The sequence below is a fragment of the Podarcis tiliguerta genome (assembly GCF_965153285.1).
Source record: "Podarcis tiliguerta genome assembly, chromosome: 14".
NCBI lineage: Eukaryota > Metazoa > Chordata > Lepidosauria > Squamata > Lacertidae > Podarcis > Podarcis tiliguerta.
Window position 1 is genome coordinate 48,579,229 of NC_139547.1, and position 22,788 is coordinate 48,602,016.

Consider the following 22,788-nt stretch of genomic DNA (forward strand, 5'->3'; position numbering starts at 1 on the left):
CCAAGACCCCTAGATCCTTTTCACATGTACTACTGACAAGCTGGGTGTACCCAGTCTTATTTTTGTGCAGCTGATTGTTCCTGCCTAAGTGTAGAACCTTACATTTGTCCCTACTGAAATTCATTTTGTTAGCTCAGGCCCAGTTCTCCAATCTGTTAAGGTTATTTTGAATTCTGAACAACAATGGACACAGGACAGAACCCTGCGGCACCCCACTTGTCAAGCCAGAAATTAGGATCTAAGGGGGAGGCTCTTCTTTGCTTTCTGATAGTGGTGGAGGAGTGAATGGCTAGGATGGCAAGTGCTGTGCCCAAACAGCGGCATCCCTTTCTCTAAGATGTTCAGTTGGCCCCTACTCTTAATCATCTCTTATTTGGTCAAAATGTTTGTTCTGACATGTCAGGTTGCGTGTTTTTAATAGACTAGCATCATATTTTTTTAAAAGGGTTTTGATCTGCTGCCTTGCGTGTTTTTTTAAAGGTTTTGTGGCTATATTGATTTTTTGTTTGTTGTTTCTTGTGGATAGTTGCAAGCTGCCCTGAGCGCTGCAACTGCAAAAAAGGCAGAGGACACCTTTTCTAAATAACTCAGTTTCCCACATTCCATTTCTAAGGGTACACATAAAAAACCACACTCCAGCCTCCTCATTGGAGGTTATGACTAATGCCCTACACACACCCTACTTGTAGCTACTGTAACAACCCTCGCTGTAAATCTTTAGTACAAGCAGGAAAAACAAGACGATGCCCATTCCTTTTAGAATTGATTAGATGTCAGATACCTTGTTCCTGAGCCTGGCTGGATGTTAACCCAGCTTCTTAGTGCTAAATGTTCACTCTGCCTTCCCCCGTGTCTCACCTCCTCAGTCTGTTACAGCGCAACTTTCAAAGAGATGGGGGAAAGAGACACTTTTTAAATAAATAACTGAACAGAGGTCAAAAGCGTGACACAAAGATTCACCCGTCACATGTTGCACAGGGAGATGATAAAACACCTGAGGTCAAAGCCACATTGAGATCAAAGTCCACAGGAGTTTCACCACTGGCTTCTTACCTGATATTAGGATTGATTGTAAGCATCAAAAGCAGGGGCTGCAATTGTTGGCAGAATATTTAATAACTGAAGATGGGCGGGGGGGAATCAAGATCTCAAATAAAAGTAAGGAAATAATTGTATCACAGGATGCAGAATGTTCAGACAATAAGCCATTGTTTAGGGAATGCTATTTAACGAAACGAGAACCAAGTGGGTGTGGGGAGGGAACAGCAAGAAGTTTGCTTATAGCCAAACTGTTTCTTAAAGATTATTTTAACAGCTAGACACACTTGACTTAAGTCTTCTTTGTGGAACAATCTAATTGTTTGTATTTGCCTCAGCTGCAAAGCGTTTGAATTAAAATGAGACTAATTCCTTCATAAGAATGTATCTGATAACATAGGCCTTCCTTCTCTCCACTACAGTATATGCTTATCACTTCTCTCCCTCCTCCACATTCCTCACATTATCAAAAATCTCTTTATTTGCAGTCCTCCTCTGTTTCCCTCCTCCCCCAGTGGGAAACAACCAAAACTATACAAGCAACTGTTGTTCTGTAGCAAGACCCCAGCAGAAAACACCAACCCTTGTAAACACCTCCATTTGGAAGATAATCACATCCATATATCTATACAAGCTATGTGCTGTTCTCCCTTGTCATGAGGTTTACCCAAGTGAGTAAAGGATTCCTTCATCCAGGTAACCTACAAGGGAACAGTCAGTATTTCAACTACATTAAAGCAAGACGTACAAAACTTTCAGATTCAAGCTTCCTAGCGCAAGTATTTAAGAGAATGTGAAATATTTTTATAACTTTTCAAGCACCACTAATTGCTCTGTGCCTTCTGCTCTTAATGATACCCTCATCCACTTTTCTGCATATTGTGGCATATTATTATTGTATTTAATTCAGTAATATACAGTTCTAGGTTGGCCTGGTGGACTGTTTCCCCACAATTTAAGGCTTTGGTAGAGAGTGACGACAAGGGGGTCTCTTTCCACCAAAGTGAAGATTGTAGCTGAATTCAGGGCTGAGCCAGCCTTTTTTCTGAGATGCATTTATCCAAAACCCTGGGAGAGTATCCGCAACAGTGGTTCAGAAAAGATGGGCTTTTTTTTTACAGGTACACATAGCAGCAGTTATATTCTAACCAAATAAAGCAAATAACAAAATGTAAGATAGAATAACAATAAAATAAAAATACAAAGGTAGAAAAGAATGACCAGAGTTTTGGCAGTCAATGCCAAAACATTGCACTAGCTCCAGAAAGTTCCATGACAAGGCTCTGCACAGGTGTCCACACAGAGGCCACAGAGAAGCTTAAAGCGAAAAAACCCCAAAACAACAAGGGAGAGGGCAAAAAAATAATAATATATGGACAGGTGAGTTTAAAACCCAGCAAGTGGCAACTTTTGGATTATTGGAGCAAGAAGTACTACAGTGGTGCCCCGCAAGACGAATGCCTCGCAAGACGGAAAACCCGCAAGACGAAAGGGTTTTCCGTTTGCAGAGGCGCTTCGCAGGACGAATTTCCCTATGGGCTTGCTTCGCAAGACGAAAAATGACGGAAAAAAACGAATTTTTTTTTTTTTTGCTCCAAAACCCCTTATTTTGAATCCCTAAGCTGCTAAAAGCACTTTAGCAGCAAAACCGCTAATCCCCCACCCCTTAAAAAGCCGTTTTTAGCCCTTAAATCACCAATAGCGCTAATAGCGCTACTCCGTCAATGGGCTTGCTTCGCAAGACGAAAAAACCGCAAGACGAAAAGACCCGTGGAACGGATTCTTTTCGTCTTGCGAGGCACCACTGTAATTCCTTCCTATCAGACATCTAGCACTACTGCACAAATGAAGCTGTTGGATTTGGAAAAGGGTGGCTTGCTAGAGGCCATAATAAATAATGGCATAAGCATTAGCTCAGTAATTCTTACAATAACTCTGCAAAGTAGGTATTATCATCCTAGATGGAGGAAGTAGAGATTGAGAGAAAGCGGCTACTCGAGAGAGTTCTTGGCTGAGGCAAGATGCAAACTGTGGATTTCCTGAACAGTATAGTGGTACCTTGGGTTAAGTACTTAATTCATTCTGGAGGTCCGTTCTTAACCTGAAATTGTTCTTAACCTGAAGCACCACTTTAGTTAATGGGGCCTCCTGCTACTGCTGTGCCGCTGGAGCACAAGTTCTGTTCTCCTCCTGAAGCAAGGTTCTTGACCCAAGGTAATATTTCTGGGTTAGCAGAGTCTGTAACCTGAAGCGTATGTAACCCAAGGTACCACAGAATCTTGGTCTACTACATAAGCCAGCTTTTAGGTTATGCTACTGCAATACTTTCTCCCACTTTTATTGGGCTCACATAAAAAATCCTATTAAGGCTGCATCAATCAGTAACTAATTTCCAGGGAAGGTGCCTGCAGTTTACCTGAGCAAGAAGAACAATCTTAACTGCTGTGAAAGCTCGCAAAGGGCCTACGTGGGCTTTCAAACTGAGAAGTATGCCTATGAAGAAGTGGCAAGAAAGTCATTATGGAGTGCACACTAGGAGAGCATAAGTGTGAGGGGAGGAAGCGTACCTCTGAGAATAGATGGACAATATGGGTAGCTATTGGGCAGGACTATTAGAAGCATCAAAACAGTGGGATCTGCTTGTCTCTAACGCCTAGGGCCAGTCCTACAAATATTGCTTACTCCTTATTTTGGAATACAGCCTCTTCAGAGAATAAAAGAACAGATTGTGCTGCATTATTTCTATGATCTGCCTTTGCGAATTAGCCACACACTTTGCACCACGATTCCAAATTAGACTTTGACTAGGTAATAACCCTGTAGACTCACAGCAACTACAACCATGCAAAACACACACACCAAATATGTCACATATGCAAGGATTTCTTAACTGGTATGCCAAGGACTGTGTCAGTTTGCAAACTGCTTGGGATTCACCAGTTCCAATGAAGGGCCCTAACCATAGCAGGCCTTTAAGGAGTCTAAGCTGAGAAAACAGTGAATTTAGAAAGCTGGATTTTATGGCTACAGAACAGGTAAGGCTCGAGGAACAGAATTAGCATACTGCTAAAAGGTGCAAAGAAACTTATGAAGCTAGGTCAGCTTATTTGTCTGCATACCTCAGTGTTGTCTACTTAGAATGGCAGAGAGAAGTATTCTCCAATCAGATGTTACCTGATACTTTTAAACTAGAGATTCCAGGCATTGAAGCTGGGCCCTTCTACATTCAAGGCATGTGCTCTATTACTTGAAATACCTCAAAAAGGGAAGGTAGCAACAAACTGCATCGCTGCTTTGTTTTCGATGGCTAGTAAAAGCATGGCTATTTAAAAAGGCCTTTGCCTGATTATTTTTATGCTTTATCTTTTGATGTTTTCTTACTTTGCTCCCCCCCCCCCCCATGTTAATATTTTGATGGGGACTGTTATTTATTTCAATATTGTTGTCATATATGGATTTGTTATCCACCTTGAGTCTCATACTGTACATAGGTAAAATAAAACTATTCTTCGGAAGAGGAGAACAGAATAAGAAACTGAAAACTGCGAAATATCTAAGAAAGAATACACTGCAAACACCCTTAAGGAAATACTATTGACTACTGTGAATTTTTTTATGGCAAATGACAATTTGATGAGATTGTGAAAGAAAATAAATTAATGAAAGATTCATTGCCCTGCACTTAGTTCAAAGAATACTGATGTTCATTCTATACAGTGCCTGAATATAGATTACCAGGTGCTAGCTCATCAAAATGTGCTAAGATGATGTTCACCTGGTAAGCCTTTTTCATATTTGTCCATAAGCAGTCTCCATCCACTTATTAAAGACATGACAAGAAAACATTTGAGCTATTCCCTTCCTTCTCCTGAGTCCCATAAATGGATGGGAAAGCAATACTCCAGCTAAAATACAGAACAGCTGAACAGAAGTCCAAACAGTTTTTGCCAAATTATGCAGATCTCAAGGTGGTATATTAATGATGAAAGGCTCACTGATAATTAACTAACGGAGGCTCTGCCAAAGAACTGCCCCACCGCCATACAAATCAAATCAAGACAATTAAAACTAGAGACAGTGCAAAACACCATGTGTATGTGGAGTTCAGAATACAAACCCCTCAAATAGCCCCATTTCAAGTTAGGACCAGGCTCCTTTGGGCTATGCTGATTCAAAATGGGATCTCCACTTCTGCATCCTTGCAGCTATAAAACTGTCCCCTGACAGCAAAGCCCACCAAAGGGGAGAGAGCTGTGCTTTGGGGGAAAGAGAAAACAAATGGTGGGGTGAGCTCACCACCTCAGAGAGAACCCTCAGCACCATCTGTTACCACCACCCCTTGGGTGGGACTTCTGGGGCAACATTTCACCCACTTGTGCTCTTCAGAAATACTCAAAAACCCCTCCAAAATGTTTTGTCTTTTACCGAAATACCTGAAAATCCCAATTTTTTTTAGAGATGACCTGGGGTGTGTGCACTGATACGTTACTGATTATAACCATGTGAAGTCATCATGTTCCATATATTTACTACACTTTTGTTATTTCATAAAGAGTTTCAGGTGATACTTAATGTTAGTCATACTCAGAGCAGATCCACTGATTTAAGTGGTCTTTCCATGATCTACTCTTGAGTATGATGAACATATCTCAGACCTCATATTTCACTAAGATAGAAACAGACTGGCACTCCAAATAGTAATGCTTTCCCAATAAAATGGTCATTCCCTCCCAAAGGATGGCTCTCTTTGTGTTCCTTTTCCCCCCATCAATCTACTGTTGGGGAAATTAAACATCACTGGTTCAAAAATCTACTGTTGGGAAAATTAAACATAACTGGTTCAAAAACAAACATTTTCCATATTTCTTAAGTTCAGAGATTAGTGCCTGTCCTTACATATGCAAGTTCAGAGGGCTGAACTTGATTGCTGCTGGATTCAGGGGTCGTGCTGCTGGTATCTGTAGACTTGCAGGAAACCCCAAGGTTTAGAGAAGTACAAAAAAATCTTGGAGGGGATTCCTATGGGAGAACTAACCCCCAAATCTCCAATGTGGACTGAGAGTGGGGTAACAGACTATTGGCGGACGGGCATGCAAAACTAGGTGGGAGGGAAAAGAAAAGGAGTAGCCTGGAGGAAAATGTGGCTGATTGGTTAGAATAATAAACCAGAACACTACACACTGCGCCTTGGTTCAAGCAATCATAAATGAGCCTACTGTCTACAAGGAGCAGGTTTTCTGGGTGGCATCCCGGGTTCTTTGGGATTCCTTCACGAGAGCTCATTAGGATGGTTGGCTCACTGCCAGTTTTTCCATGTTTAGTGAAGACTTTCTGCTTCAGAATGCCTTTGGATGATCTGTGGGTTCCTAGGTATATGCTGGTTCTTGATTTTATTACTCATCACTGTGGTTTTAAAACTGATTTTATAACTATTCTTGAGTGTGGCAATTTTTAAAAAATTGTATGGAATATTTTATTTGGGGGGGGGGGTGGAGTTAATAGTAGCCTTGTAGGCCTAGATACAGTCCAATACGAAACGTTAATCTTTATTCTCAGGCGGCTAGTCCTATTCTTTATAACCCTGTACCTTATTCCAGAAGGCAGAAGCTGATAGAGATCATTTCCAGGGTGCGCACTATCCTGCACTATCTTTGCAGCTTTCTTACGGCACTTGGAAGCATAGATTTGATCCAAGATGGGGAGAGCACACACAATTGTTCTCTCTGCAGTCTTTACAACCCTGGACAACATTGTTTTTCCCCTGACCGTGCAGCTCCCAAACCATAAGTTAATACACTCTCAACAGTACAATGGTAAAATGCCATCAACAGGTCCTTTGAGATTTTATTTTTCTGGAGGATTCTCAGAAAATATCATCTCTGCTGTGCTCTCTTCATCAGGTCTTTGCTGTTTTCTCCCCAGGTCCAAATGGCCAGATATAAATTAACAAATAAGGAACAACGAATAAGATATTCAAACTAATGAAGGAAAATATTTCAAGTGTCATCCTTTGCAAAATACTTTAAATAGCCTTCCTCAAAAATATCTCACAGAATGCTTGGCAGGAGGAAAAACACTGGAAAGAAATTACATTAGCTAGAGAGTTAGAAAGGTTGCTTTATATGCAACTCAAGCAGTAAACCCCCAAACACGTTCTCCAGGAAGCTAAATTTAAATGAAAGCCTTTGTACCTTTCTGAGCTAGGAAAACTTTCAACCATTGGAAAGAAAAAGGAGAATGGTACATCTACACACACACACACACACACACACACGTGTTTGTTACTCCTACGATGCACACTGAAGCAGCCAGCATGTACTCAATTAAAATTCTATTTAGCCCTGATGCCACTTCATACTGAACTAAACATTTTTCTGAACAACACATAATCATCCATAATAGCTGGTGTATATAAAAAAATAAGGGAAAACAGCAGAGTATGGCACCTTCAAGACTAACAAATTGATTATGGCACATGTTATTCTAAGATATATACATACACACAAACACATATGTCCAGAGTTTCAGGGTGGAGGGGGTTGCGCATAGAAAGGTCAGAAGAAAATGAAATGCAGGAGAAAAAAAAAATGATTGCACCCCCGGTCCTTTCATACTAGTAACTGAGCATAGTTTTATCTTCACAAAGGTCCCGTGAAGGAGGTTAAATTGAGAAAGTGACTTTCTCATGCCCACCTAGGTGAATAGGATTCTTTGCTGTTTTCGGTGCCAAAGACTAACACGACCATTATTCGTCTGGAAATTCAAAAGATGAGTAAATTGTTCAGGCCACAATATAAACATCTGCTTGTTTTCAACCAATGTTGTCTGGAAAATGGGTAGAATGTCAGTATCACCTCCTCTTTTGAAATGAATGGCTTAAGTATGGAGAACAAGAAGCTTCTGTATATGAGTAATTTGTGAGTGTATTTATTTATATAAGCCACATTTTTTCTCATTAAAAAGTGGCATCCAGCAAAAAGTTAAAAATACAATTAAACATAATCAATCAAATAAAACATATTGCCAGAGGCAGCAGGATCTTAAACAGCACAAAAGAAGGGACAGCCAGGAGTTACCAATCAGTCTCATAAATGCCAAGAAGATTATACTAAATTATAAACACCAGAATTTTAATTAATAAATAAAGCCTAATTAGTGGTATATGGAGCTACCCAAATTGGGAACTGACAACATATACAGGGTACAGAAAAGTGATAAAATATTGCTAAAGAAATTGCAATATGTATCCTTCCAAGGAATGATAGAAATATAAAGCTTCCTCTGAAGGAGTGTTTGAAGGCAACAGTTTCACCCCTAAACATGACATCTGTACAGGGATGCACGTTCTCCAAGCTGTGACTATAAAACCACCTCCATTTGCTACAATAGGATGCAGGAGAGCCCCAAGCAAACCAGACAGAAACAGGAATATGTTACCCATCAGGAGTGCTTGGCAGACCATGCCCCATCTCTCGTATTGCTTCTCATCACCTCGTTTGCTAAGCTGGACCTTATCATGATACAGAGTGGGAGCATCTGCACACTTCAAATGCGTTTTCTCAGGAATATTGTTTAGGGAGTGGCCTAGTGGGCCTGGGTCTTTTGCCATGGGACCTATATCTCATGCCTCTCTCCACGCCCTTTAATTTTATAAAAACTTTGTTTACAGGATGGCTGGGCATGCTGCAAAGCACCGTGCTGGGAGGACTCCAGCCAGCTTAACTTTTGCAGATGCAAAACTCTGTCATGGCCTGTGCCCCGTTTAAAGTAAAGGTAAAGGGACCCCTGACCATTAGGTCCAGTCGTGGCTGACTCTGGGGTTGCGGCGCTCATCTCGCTTTACTGGCCGAGGGAGCCGGCATACAGCTTCTGGGTCATGTGGGCAGCATGACTAAGCCGCATCTGGTGAACCACAGCAGTGCACGGAAATGCCGTTTACCTTCCTGCCGGAGTGGTACCTATTTATCTACTTGCACTTTGACGTGCTTTTGAACTGCTAGGGTGGCAGGAGGTGGGACCGAACAACGGGAGCTCACCCCATCACGGGGATTCGAACTGCCGACCTTCTGATCGGCAAGTCCTAGTGCCCCGCGTCCCGTGCCCCAAGTTTACCTTACCTATTATTGCCCGTGTTTGCTGCAGACAAAGTTTTTACACCTGTGTTTCCTTAAGCAGCCAGAACAAAATGTGAACAGACATTCATCTTTAAAACACCAATGTTACATGTCCTTAAGAGCCCCAACCCCTCCCCACTCTTTTCACCCCACGCCAGCAACTTCAGGAGCATTGTGCTTCTGAATAAGGGAAAAGAAAAGGTACAGCTTTATTCTTCCCTGATGCATTGGCTGATCCTGAATTTCTAAGCCTGGTATAGAGGCCACTCTGTGGTCCCACTCAAAGCCCAGATAGGCAACTGGCTGCTTCTAAGTCAGCTCGTTGCTCCCCAGCATTGCTAGATAAATGCCAAAGAATTGTAGTACAGAGAGGGGGAAAAGCTTTTAAAATTATTCCCCAGCACTGCTAGATAAATGCCAAAGAATTGTAGTACAGAAGGGGGGAGGGAACTTTTAAAATTGCTCCCCACCCAGCCCCCTAATTTATGCAGCTACATCCAGGCTTTTCTGACGCTGAATATGTGTGTTTTTGTTAAACTGGTGCAAGTTCTGCAGCCATGTTAGCTCCAGCAAAATCATTTCTTTTTTTAGGCTGTGGGTAAACCAGCCAAGGCTCAGAAGGACTGGAGTATTGGGCGGGGGGGGGGGGGGGGAGAAGAAGTGGCAGAGAGAATATGATGTTTTTGAGGTCCTTCGCTGGAGAAGGAAACAAGAACGCAGTCTCCGCCAATGAAAGGAGAAGAAGTACCACAGAGTGTAGGCAGGTTGCCAAGTGAGCTCGGCAGCGTGACGGAGCTGCATTGAGTTTCTTTAATGAAAGCCAGGAAAGAACACATTACACAGTGTTTCTTCAGAGAGCTAAGCTAGCCTCCAGTGATTGAAATCAATAAAAACAGTCGGCAAGGGGCCCAAGTGGGGGGAGAACCAAATCTACACTCCAGGACTCAGTTTGCTTTCCACTTTCCCCCCTTCCTTCAGAAGTTAAACTTTGAAAAACTATATGCTACTCCTTGCAGGACTCTAAAGGTTTTTTAAAAATTATTTTTGGTCCAGGGGCCTGGCGAGTGGACAGCCGCTTTAAGCTTCCTTCCAACTCACCCCCTCCATTCTTTTTTACAGCGTGGGCAGCAATGAAAGGATTGTTTTGAACGTGAAACCTGCTGAGAAGGACACCTCCGGACAAGTGCCTGATCTTACGACTTGGGGTGGGGGTGGGGGGCAGAGAGGATGAAGCCTGTAACAGAAAAACGTGTGAAGAAATGAAAGAGGAAGTAAAACATGGAATTTTGTTCAGAAGAAAGCTCTCTGTCTGGATAGCATGTCAGCTGCTGTTGTGGCGAATTGTGAAGCTGCTGAAGAGACAGCCTTGAAGGGGGTTGATTCCATATTAAAGCAGAAAAACCTGGGAATTCATGTTCAGTTAAGAGTTCAGGATCAATCTCAGGTAAGTCTCTGAGCAGTTTTTAGCCTTCTGGTTGAAAATCTGAAATTAAAAAGACACTTATCTTCATGGTGACTTAAAAATGTTTTCAATGTGCCTTCCTGTTAACTCTTTAAAGGATATTTGAATGCAACGTATTTTAGCAATCTGAAATGAGACATTTTGAAAATTCTGCCAGGACACCAATCATCACAAAGAATGGCGAATACGCACAAAGACTGTGGAATTTCCTTTTTTATTCTTGTCATTGTGTTTTTGTGTAATCTGATTTATTGACCAGAGTCCGGCCATTACGTAACTCTACCCGCTCCCCCAAGGACTTTGTGTTCCATGCGTTTGGGAACCTGATTTGTTGTTTTCATTGTGAAAGATCAGGGAGCCCATAGACTGAAAGAAAGAAAGCTCATTTCTGAAGGTTTCTGTAATGATTTTCAAATGAAGTATGTATCCACTTGATCGGTTTTATAGAGAGCTACATGGAGCATGTAAGCAGTCTGCATGCTTCTTAAAACTAGAGATATTAAAGTATCTGTTGTTCCCTAAACAATTATGACAGAATGCAGCTGAATAATTTTATTTTCATGTGGAGAAGTTAAAAAGTGTGTGTGTAAGTGTGTGTGAGAGAGAGTGAGTGAGAGAGTGAGAGAGAGAGAGAGAGAGAGAAACTGTTGCTAAGGAATGTATAGGAGACTAGGGCAGCAAGTTCTGCTGCCAACACTCATGATTTTAATATGATGAGAAACTTGAAATCATGAAAACTTTATCTTGCTCCCCATAATGGTTGCAGAGAGAAGGGAAAACACTTGATACAAGTCAATAGTATCTTAGGCTGAAAACAAAGAAAGCAAGTGCATATCCTCCAACAATTCCCATATGAAAATAGGGACATGCTTCCAACACTCCTATTTCCATAGTAAGGATCATTAGCTAAGACCCCCCGCCCCTTTCCACTGTTACACATTTCTGAAGGTTCTACTCTGCCTCATTTATTATTTTAAACAGCCTAACTGCCATTAATTTTAAAAGCTAAGGTCCTTGTTCTTTTGGCTAAAGATATGCTAGAAAAACATTATTGCCCTACATGATGTTATCAGTAGTTTAAAATACACCTCAGCAGCTGCAGTCTGTGAAATGATAGGCTGAGCACTACATGGTGTCATCCATGCAAGAGATTTCAGTTCTAGCCACCCCAGAGAGGGAACTAAGGCCAGAATGATGACAACTCTAGAATCTCACACTATTAAAAAGACATATCAAGAACACAAAAATAGAGAGAGTGATTTATCATCCCAGAAAACAGAACAGTCAGAGAGTATGTAAGTGGGGGGAAATATTGTTTTACATCACTGATGATTTATAAATGAATTTTATATAAAGACCTCTAATTTGGACCTGGAATTCTGGTGTCTGTACGGCTCCCACCATTAAAAGAACTTCCCATATGTGAACAGACTAGAAATCAGAACTACACAAATCCATGGCAAAAAAGAGGAAAATATCCAAAAGCTAGTGGAAAAGAAAGAGCATTGTTTTTAAAGGAAATGGTATGAAAAATGAGTAAAATCAGGCTTTTATATCAACTTTTCTCCCAATTTCTTTATGATCAGATATACAAAATCCAGAACCATTTGTTACTTCAAAAACTGTAAAACTGGTTGTCTGCAGGGACACAGTGAATTTCCCCTTCATCCTCTGAATGTTTACTTCACCTCAGGTTTTTTCGCATTGATAAGGGATTAATTTGTAATGTTTTTGTACTAATAAGGAAACTGACTTGATTAAAAACAAATATCTGATTGAGTCTAAGAAAATATGGCAAGACTCGTGAAACTGACTACACCATATGGATATTGCAAATTGTCTTGTATATTAAACTCCATGTCATACATGGTCTATAGAGAAACTGACTTGCAACAGATCAGAAGTTGACAACTCCTTGGCCAAGTATGGGCCACTTACAGATGCCATCTGCTCCTCCCATTGCCCACAACAAAGGCAAAAGGTAGTGGATGGGCAGAATCTATAGTAAGGGGATTCAACAGCAAACCACCAGGGATAGTAGAACCTTTGAGATTCCATAGTTGATGTTTTATTTTGAGGGGACAGACAGGCTTTGTATTCAGATTTCCCAGGTCCCATCGTCTCCAGGTAGGGCTGGAACTTGTCAGAAATCCCAAAGAGCTGTTGTCAGTCAGTACAGCCAACAGTGAGTTAGATGGGCCAGAATATCAGCATATTCTGATTCAGCAAACAACAAGTTTTATGTTTCAGTGGGGGTGGGAGAAGGGACAAACAATTCAGGAATACTTTATGAGCAGAAAAGCTGCAATTAATCTGGTGCCAAATATAACCACAGTTAAAGCTGACCATGATACCCACAGGACTCCTATCTAATCGAGAGAACCTTGATGAGTCTTAACCCAGTACACACCGTACCAACATAATTCTTATCTGTAGTTAAGAATGGTGGATAGGGTACCAACTTTTGATTTCAAAAATTATGGAGCCAGGGGAAGGTCAGAAGGTGGAGTCTCTTGGACGCCAGAGAGGGTAGAGCTAGTAGTAAAGGCTTTCCATTTGCTCCTGCCAAATACAGTGGACTGAGCCCATGTCTGCATTCTAGGGTGGGGTGAAAAAGCTGCATAGGGAAGCAGGTGTAAGAACAATCCCGACTCCCCAGCTGCCACTGAGAACTTGCCAAGTTGCTCTGCCACCACCCACCCTATCTGCCTCAGCTTAAAAATCTTATTTGGGGGAAGTGGAAAGAGAACTATGGAATAAACAGATACGTACATGTACTTTACAGGCTCACAGGCAGGGGTATGTTAAATGCTGAGCTGGTGCTGAGCTTGGACTGAGCTCAACAACATGGCACAGACATTAGATACACATTTTAAGCCTGGGAATTGTGAAAATGATGCTGCTTTTACTTGAAAAAGCAACTGACCAGAAGTAAAAAAGAAAAACAGCTGTATTGCTCCCGCCCTCCCTACCCTGGCCACTTTGGCAACCCTCCGATGGGTCCACTTATTATGTATCCTGCGATCTGCACCAGCCTCAAGCATATTATACCTGGTTCAAAAGAAATGTTCATAAATATGGTAGTTTGGCTAATAAGAACAAAACAAAACATTTTTTAAATGGTGATTCAAAAGGTAGCTGGTAAAATGAAAGTCTAGTATAATGAAAAATGAATGCAGCAAGTGTACAATGGCAAAACTTTGAATGTACCTTTCTTCTACTAGCTTTTTGTTTGCCTTTTGCCTGTCGCTGAAGGCTAAACTTATTTTGTCTAGTCATCCATCTTGACATACTGCCAAAAACTCAATGTTTTCTGGCTGCACAAAGTCCCTCTTGGGGTATGCATTGGCACCAGACTCTCAAGGTTCAGGTGATACGCCTCTTGCCTTCACCACAAGAACAGTGGAATATTTTCCAGTCACTGTCAAATTACATTAGCTAATCCACATTTTGCTTTATCTGAGAATGAAATTCACTCTAGGGCCAACCACAAGGCTTATGAATCATCTATTTGAACAACCAGACTAATTTAAGAATAAGTCTGAAGATAGTAAGCCATTCAATATCCTTCAGTTGAGCACAATTTGCACAGATCCCTTGATACTATGCATTCACTCATATCAATCCCAAAATAGTACAGATACTTTGAACAAACAAACAAAAAATACTCTGTCAGACCATCTTTTTGGCTATAAATTTATCCAAGCCTACAGCCTCAAGCGTTCTCCACATTGAAATCCTTGGAATTTATTTGCGAGAAAACATGTTTAGATTCGGCTGCAAACCAAAAAAAAAAATCAACCCATTATGACACTACTGGCAAGTGGCTCATTCATCATAGTTCTTAGGCACCATACAGAAATAACGATAGACACGTTCAAGTTTGGAACAAAGTTTCATTGATAAGCAACACTACTATATTCCATTTTCCGGTCATACAACTAGTACCATACACACATGCCAACCTGTCACAATGTGAAGATGCTAACCTGTATGCACCCTCTCTCTTTCTGCCAGTAGTGAGCTGGTAGGAACTACAGTGGCACATCGGGTTAAGAACTTAATTCGTTCTGGAGGTCATTTCTTAACCTGAAACTGTTCTTAACCTGAGGTACCACTTTAGCTAATGGGGCCTCCCACTGCCACCGCACGATTTCTGTTCTCATCCTGAAGCAAAGTTCTTAACCCAAGGTACTATTTCAGGGTTAGTGGAGTCTGTAACCTGAAGCGTTTGTAACCCAAGGTACCACTGTACCAGCTTTAGTAGTGGCCCCGGAGCAGCACAACAAGCTAAAATCCTGAAATATAACTCTTATCTGTTGGAGTTAGGAGATCTTCTTATTCAAGCAATGAAAAGATTTAGCCTACATAACAGATTGCATTGGTAATCAAGCTCCAGTCTTCACAAATCACACTAGTGACCCTAAAAGGCTGTACAAAATGCAAAAGGTAGCATAACCTCTGCACAAATGGAGTTCTCACTGGCCAAGCATATAAAGAAGCGACACACAGAAAACCACCAACTCTAAGAACACAAAACATGGAGCCTTAAGCTAGCTTGTTGAGTGGCTTTGTGCACACTCACATGCAGACACACTTTCTTCCTCAGCTTTCCATATTATTGAAGCTGCACAATTATATGTCATCCAATTGCTAGCAATGAAAAGTATTCCATTCCAACAATCTTTTCTTGCATTGAGAGAAGTCTGATATCAAGTGTCAGGCGATAAAATGAGTTCAACCAGGGGGCATATGTTAAGCAGCTGTGACTTAGCTGCTTAACAGTTCAGATTCAATGCCAGTGCAGAAGCTCTGCTTTTCACATCTCCCTTCCTACACCTACACACTTGACCACATATGCATGTGCATATAAAAAGAATCAGGCCAGTTTAGTTTTCATTTCTGGAACCACAGGAAATTATATGTTGACGCTACACTGGCCCCATTTATCCTATTTGTTCACTTCAGATATATTTCAGTGACACACTAAATAATTAAGTTTGTTGTCAAAATGTAGTGTTTTCTCCTTTAAATATTTTCTAATAAGGCAAACATAGGGAGCAGATGAGAATCTGCAAACTTCATTGAAAAAGAGATGAATTGTAACTATGGAAAAGAGTTATCCAAGTAAGTAAAGGCAACAAGTGAAAAAATAAGTCACTAGGAGGTGCGGGGCAGTGTTTTTATCTGCGGGGTACGCAGGGGTATGCACACCCCTAAATATATTGTGAATCTAAGTTTGGCCTCATTAAGGGGCAGTATTTCAATATGAGTAGGAAAATGAGAGTACTCCTAAGCATTTTTTTAAGAAAAAGAGCACTGGTGAGGGGAGAATAATAGAGAGTGAGTGAAGATGCTTGCCCAATGTGTCTAAGCAGGAATTAAGCTGACAAAGACACATTCAGCATACTTTCCTCTGAGAAGAATTGAGCAACCTACATCTGTGCACATCAAACCTGAGTCTTAAACCTGAATTAAATCTCTCCCTCTGTCTACATGTTGGCTTAGCCAGAGAAGGTAGCATCTCCCAATCTATGAAATATGGGAAGAATTGTATTTTTAAAGTTTTGATAAGGTCCCTCACTAAGCTTCTGTGGAGTTATATGTCCTGTTTACCATACATCCATTACTATCCTGGCTCATGACCAGGTTGTTTTTGCAAGATTTTACAACTCTAGGCAGGCAATAAATTTATAATCCTCAAATACGTAGTCCTAATTTACATTTGCAGCAACCAAGAGTAGCCTGAAAGTGGATGGCCAATGCCTGATGCAATCTCAAAAGGAAATTTTCTAGTCTCCAGTTAATTTTCTAGTCCTCAGGCTGGCAATGCACCATAAAACCCATGGTTTGGCTCCTCCAGATATGAGCTGTAAAAGTTTATCTGACAAGCCATGTGTCTGGGTTTGGACATGCTAAGCTAAGCTGTCATGGAACTGCCATTGAAAGGGGGGAGGGGGGGCACAAGAATACAGGGAGCCTCCGACCGTTGCTCAGAAGTAGCTCTTCGTCAGGCAGTGGAGAGAGCCACGCCTCCAGTGAAGCAGAGGGGGAAAGGAGGGGCGAGGTGAGGGAAAGGCTCACAGATGCTACTGTGAGCCCAAGCGCTTCGCTTAGCCAGGCTGGTCAGGAAACAAGCATGTCGCTTCCGTCGCCCAGGGATGAAACGGAAGGAGGGGAGGTGGAGATTTTGGGTGCCTAAGTTCTCACATTGGGGGAGAAACCGGAAGGGGCCAGTCCCGGAATCTGCAAGTGACTGAGACAGACATGAACTTTGGGTTTCTGCACTGTACATAGTTTGCACTAAATAAAACCTGTAAAAGACAGGTCGAAGTCCTGGCTGTTTACTCGCGAGCAACCACCTGCAAACCAATCCATAAGCCACTCCATGGCTTAGCCCTGGGTAGTGCAGCAGGGGGAGGAGCTATGCCATGGTTTGTACAAAGCCAATGTTTGTCTTAGTATTATGTGCAAACTAGGTCATTGTACAAGTTATACACCATATATATAAGTAATAACATTCAGTTTTTCTTAACGCAAGAAAATGCCACTACCCTGGCAGATTTAAGATTTTAAATACACATAGCTCTGCACATAACTTGCATCAAGCACTGATCTGTTTACAGGAATAAGTGCATGAATAACCCTTGGTCAATCTGAGGCTCTTGACTATTTCATTCAATGCTATTATGTGAAAATGTGAAAAGCAGCTTTGGTATTATCATTGGTTTGCTGTGGTAGGCTCAGTGTTGCGTTCCATGAACACACTCTAAAAAGCAAGTGATGAGGCTAAAATCAACTTAGAAACTGGATCTGCAACTTGTAATCAATTAAATAATAATAATTAAAAAACCATTTCCATTGTCCAGTTGGTCAGGCATTTTAATTTTTAATGTAAGTTCCACAAGCTGCAGGTGATAGGCACCATATTAACAAAGGGATTCTACTTTCATTCTCAAATAGGAGGGGATGCTTCTTCAAAGAAGGTCCATATATGTCACAGCAGCATGTAAAACATGTGCCTCTTGTACTCTGGTTACATGTTTCATGTACATTTATTCACTAGTTATCATATTTATACTCCACCTTTCCATTAAAAATGATCACAGCAATAATTAAAAATAAATTGTTTATTTATATGCAACCACATGCAAAACATAAGACTTTAAAACAATGTGCTAAGTGCTCACACCACAACCAACCCTGGGAATCCTTCTTTACATAATTTACTTGGGCTGAAGGAGCTATTATTTCTCAGATCACAGTGTTTTTAGCATTCTTTAATTGTGGGACGTGGGTGGCGCTAAGGGACGCGGGTGGCGCAAGGGACGCGGGTGACGCTGTGGGTAAAACCTCAGCGCCTAGGACTTGCCGATCGCATGGTCGGCGGTTCGAATCCCCGCGGCGGGGTGTGCTCCCATCGTTCGGTCCCAGCTCCTGCCCACCTAGCAGTTCGAAAGCACCCCCGGGTGCAAGTAGATAAATAGGGACCGCTTACCAGCGGGAAGGTAAACGGCGTTCCGTGTGCTGCGCTGGCTCGCCAGATGCAGCTTGTCACGCTGGCCACATGACCCGGAAGTGTCTGCGGACAGCGCTGGCTCCCGGCCTATAGAGTGAGATGAGCGCACAACCCTAGAATCTGTCAAGACTGGCCCGTACGGGCAGGGGTACCTTTACCTTTAATTGTACAGACTTCCTGTTCAAAAAGACAAAACAAAATCAGGAAACAGAAGTGCCACCAGCCAAAAGATCATAAGGGGGCCTAACCTTGCTGGATGCAAATAAGGTATTTTTTGTGGTGTGAGATACTAGTTAATATCCTGTATGTTATAATGTGCCTATAAATCAAAACCTTCATCAACTCCCTGCCTTTTGCTCTTAATACTCACAAGATAAGAAAAAGGAAAGGAAGCTTTTGCTTTTGATTAGTTTGGAAACACAATGCTTAGTGTTTTCCTTCTAAATTTGTGAATACACTATTCAAAATTTTGAGCCAAGCACTGATTCCCTGCCTCCAGTCGTGTTTTGAAGCAAAATGTAATTTGCCATTTTGTCCTAGGTTTGACAGTGCCCTGCAAATCAGGATTGGAAACGAGGGTCACACTAGGCAGGGAATAGATGTATGCAAGGCTGAATGACTCCAAGGCCTTAACTCCTTGTTCACAACCACCAGGCCATAGTTTGGAATTACATCTGAACCACTATGTTGTGTTGGAACAATTGCATCATCACTCAAATTGATATATTACTTAAATAGCATAGTCCATCTTATTCTCCCCTTCAACTTCAATCACATATGACATTGTTAATCTGATGTATTAGGGATAATTAGATATCAAAGCTTTCCGATTCTATGAACAAGTTTCAATATTTATTTTTAAAATTACATGAAGAAATTAAATATGTTCTCTCTTTTATGTAACATTCTTTCTTTCTGTTCTGTACCCAGGAAGCAGATTGTGCTAGAAGGCAAATTTGAGTAATTTGCTACAGCAGAGAACTCTAGGAATACTCAGCCCCATCCCACCCAAATCTCTCAAAACCATCTAAGCTAGAAGGCAGCAACTGGTATTAATAGGAAGCTGGGGGGGTGAGGGGACATCGCTTAATTGCCTGTGCAGCACATTTGCACTAATTTATTTATGTTCTAGGCTGCAAATCATATCTTCCCAGAAATTCAACATTTCACAAGATTCTGAAGATCACCTGGACTGTTTTGTTTTCACAGTCAAAAACAAAACAAAAAAATCAGTTTTGTAAGAAGCATGGAATTCTACATTTTAAGTAACCTATTTGATTCAAGTATTCGGATGATGGGGGAGAAACCCCAATGAATCAGAATATTTACAGTTCAACACCTTAACCCCATACATTTGTATCTTAAAGAGAGCATGGATAAAGGAAAAATATTAAAATGGAGCAAAAGTCTTTGAGATATTATTAGACAATTCATGCAAAAAAATTGCAATACGTTCAACACAAACAAAGCAACTTCATTAAAAATATTCTTTGCCTTAAAATAGCTCTGAAATCACAGCAATTGCAATGCATTTTACATGTAAATCTAACATTAAACATATGAAACTTATTTCATCTAGGATTCACAAATGAATGGAAATTGTAACCATCCTTGCACATTTCCAAGGCATTTAAAACAATTACCACTCTTTTTGTAGTAAACTGATACTGCAATTTCATTAAACTCTTCTTGCATGAACTAGTAAACACTAAAATCATACAGAGCATGGCATAACATCTGGAAATGCCATTGTGGGGATTTGATATTGACGTCAAAACTTTGTGGGCTCCATTTTTGTTATGGACGCAGTACACAAAAGTCCTGTATTACCACATATACATTCATATACCACATACAAGCACAAAGAGCCAAGTCCTAGCAAATCCAATGCAATCAAAGGAATCTGTGGCCATAGATAGATTTACTGCTGGTGCTTCCCCATTGAGAGCCGAAGATTTTGTGGTTGGTCGAAGAAGCACTTGCAAAATCCACCACCAGAAATGGGGAGGATTTAGCATTAGGGCTATGGCTGCTGACAAAGGCTCCCAAGTTTACACGCGTTCTACTGTCACACTGGTAAAGAAGAAGGGAGGCTTGCACCCACATGATTTTTATAAAAATAAATCTGTGTGGGTAAGACCAGGGCCTATATGGATAAAATTAAATGGGGATACTTGTTGTAGTCAACGAAGTACTGTAACTGTGTGCGAGGAATGACTTCTGCTTGCGCAATGGCAAGTCTACTCCCGCTCCTTCCCCAATATGCTCTAGGCCGGGGTTCTCCCAACTCTCTAGAGTAGATTTGGGTGAGTGCAGGGGACACACAGGAAGGAGGGGGAGAGAACATTCTATTGCACAACTGCAATGTCCTCCTTGGATTCAACCCAGGACCTTCTGAGCAAATATTTTTGACAGGATTTGCACTATGCAATATACTTTAAAGATACTACTCAAACATTTTTACCAACAAATATGCACATAGGCAATGGTTAAACAAGTAACCAGAAATCCAGTTGAAATTGTTACAGGGACATGACTTCAATTGCATGGATTATGCTAAACCAAAAGTAAAAGCTTTCAAAAACATCCTTCTCCAGGTTTGGGGAAAAGAAAACAGGAGGAGGGAAGCATGCAAACCAAAGGTTCACTGTAGTTCATGTGCATCTTGCTAAACCATGGTTTATTATAATATGCAAACTCAGAATCTTAATGTGCATTTGTATATTCACCTGATTATATGTAAAAGAACGTCTATGAAATTGCATCTTATTAAACTTCAGTCTAAAAATACCCAATAGGTCCCCCCCCCAAAAAAAAAGATTCTGTGAAACATGTTATATTTATTGGTTGTCTGTGGACATCTGCTGCCTGTTGGATGACCGGCTGGTGTCCAATTTTTCTGGTCAGCCCTAAGTTTTGCTAGATGGCTTCAGGCAAGTCAAGATTTTTCATTATCACCTATCTAGTCAAAGTGCTAATGCAAAGATGGATGTTAACATAATTTGCAAATGCCCTTTGAATACCAAAAACAAAAGATATGAAAATGCTAAGTAATAGTTGTAGCATAAAATAATGACATCTGCAGATTTAAAAAATCACTGGAAAAAGCTCCTCAATAAAAGCTTTTGTTCCATTAAAAGCTGTATCTAGTATGTCCCAACAACTTCCACATTTTTCATGGTTTCCAATTACAAAATTGCTTCACATGATTAGAGTGTATATAAACAATTGAAAACAAACTGAAAACAAACCTTTTAGGCCATCTGTGTGTTCAATAATGGAAGTAATAATGCAGCTAGTAATCCAGTTGCAAATGTGGTTAAAGTACTTTTTCCCCCTAGAAAAGTTATGTCAATTGAAATATGAACAATTTGACGTTTTACAAAGACTGGGGCCCAGTCTCAACCCGCTCCCCCACCCCATACCCAGATATATGTTTATCAAAAAGTGATTCAATCTGACAGTAAAACGGAAAACAGTAGTGAATTTCTACTGTAAGAATTTGAAGGCGCAGAGACTGAATGCTTCTCTGTTCTCAACAAAGGACTCATTATATCATCTCTTCTCTAAATCTACTGGCCCTTGATCATTTAAGTATTGGGTCTTTTCGGGCATTTTAATGGGGTATGAAAAGCAACATCTACCAAGACAGTGAGTGATTACTGGCACTATCATCCAGGCTAGGAGGGGAAATCAATTTTACTTCAAAGTAAATTCAAATTATACAGCTTGAAATGCATGAAATGTTATTTTGTAAGTTTTCAATTACTGTACAAGTTTTCAGAAACTAGTTCCAGAATTTATTTTAGACTGTGATGTTTTAATCTGCACCCATGAATTTATAAAACACATTTTTCACACAAAACATAAGGAGCAACTTCAAAACTCACTCCTGTTATTTGAGCAAATAACTGAATGCTTTTAAGGTAAGGTAAAGCATATGTACATTGTACCCCATGAGCTGAGCTGGCTTCATGTTTGCATAGCCCAATTCCCCAATATATCCAGGCAGGGCTTGGAAAGACCCCTGTCTGAAAACCTGAAGACCTATCAATGTCAGTCAAGATACTGAGCCAGATGGATCAATGGTTCAACTTCATATAAGGCAGTTTGCTAGATTCTTAATGTTTTGCTCTGTAGTTCTCTGTAGTTCATTGATCTATGATAAATTTATAAAGCAAAGGTGTATACTCAGGACTGGTTAACAGTCACAGAATAGCAAACTTTGATAAAGTAAAACAGCAGCACATATACGTATACTTTGATTTTTAAAAGGAACCTTCTTTAAGCGGTCCAGAATATGCACTCTTGCTTAAGAATGTGAGAAGCGCCTTCTGGAACAAACCCTTATCATCCAGCATGCTTGGCAAGAATCACAAAACCAGGAAGTGCTAGAAGATCATCACCCACCAGAAATTGGCCAGTGAACCACTGATGGACTGCTATCTACCTCCTGTTGACTCTTGTTCTAGCAAATGGAGAGATTAAATAAAAAATGCCAATGTCCCTTTAACTGCAATATTTAGTCTTCATTCCAAGTGGTTTGTCCTGGTTTCTGTCTGTCTTTGGAACAATTCTGGATGATCCAGGCATGCCTTATTTAAAATGTATGATCAAATTATTGCTTTGTCCAAGCTGCAGCGCAGAGTCCTGGG

General features: G+C 40.8%; 2 protein-coding genes across 9 annotated transcripts in view; one reads left to right on the forward strand and one right to left on the reverse strand.

The window, feature by feature from the left end:
* CHLSN (cholesin) overlaps window positions 1–22,788 on the reverse strand; it is a 149,121-nt gene that overhangs the window by 36,251 nt on the left and 90,082 nt on the right. The gene's annotated exons all lie outside the window — the stretch shown is intronic.
* The window catches only part of GPR146 (G protein-coupled receptor 146), a 55,833-nt gene continuing 42,889 nt past the window's right edge, over window positions 9,845–22,788 (forward strand). For 2 of the 3 annotated variants that reach the window (XR_014504928.1, XM_083413726.1), the window contains exon 1: window positions 9,865–10,596. The gene's annotated coding sequence lies outside the window, so the exon portion shown is untranslated. Of the gene's footprint in view, window positions 10,597–22,788 lie in introns of all 3 variants that reach the window. The other variant, XR_014504927.1, reaches the window with a different exon arrangement.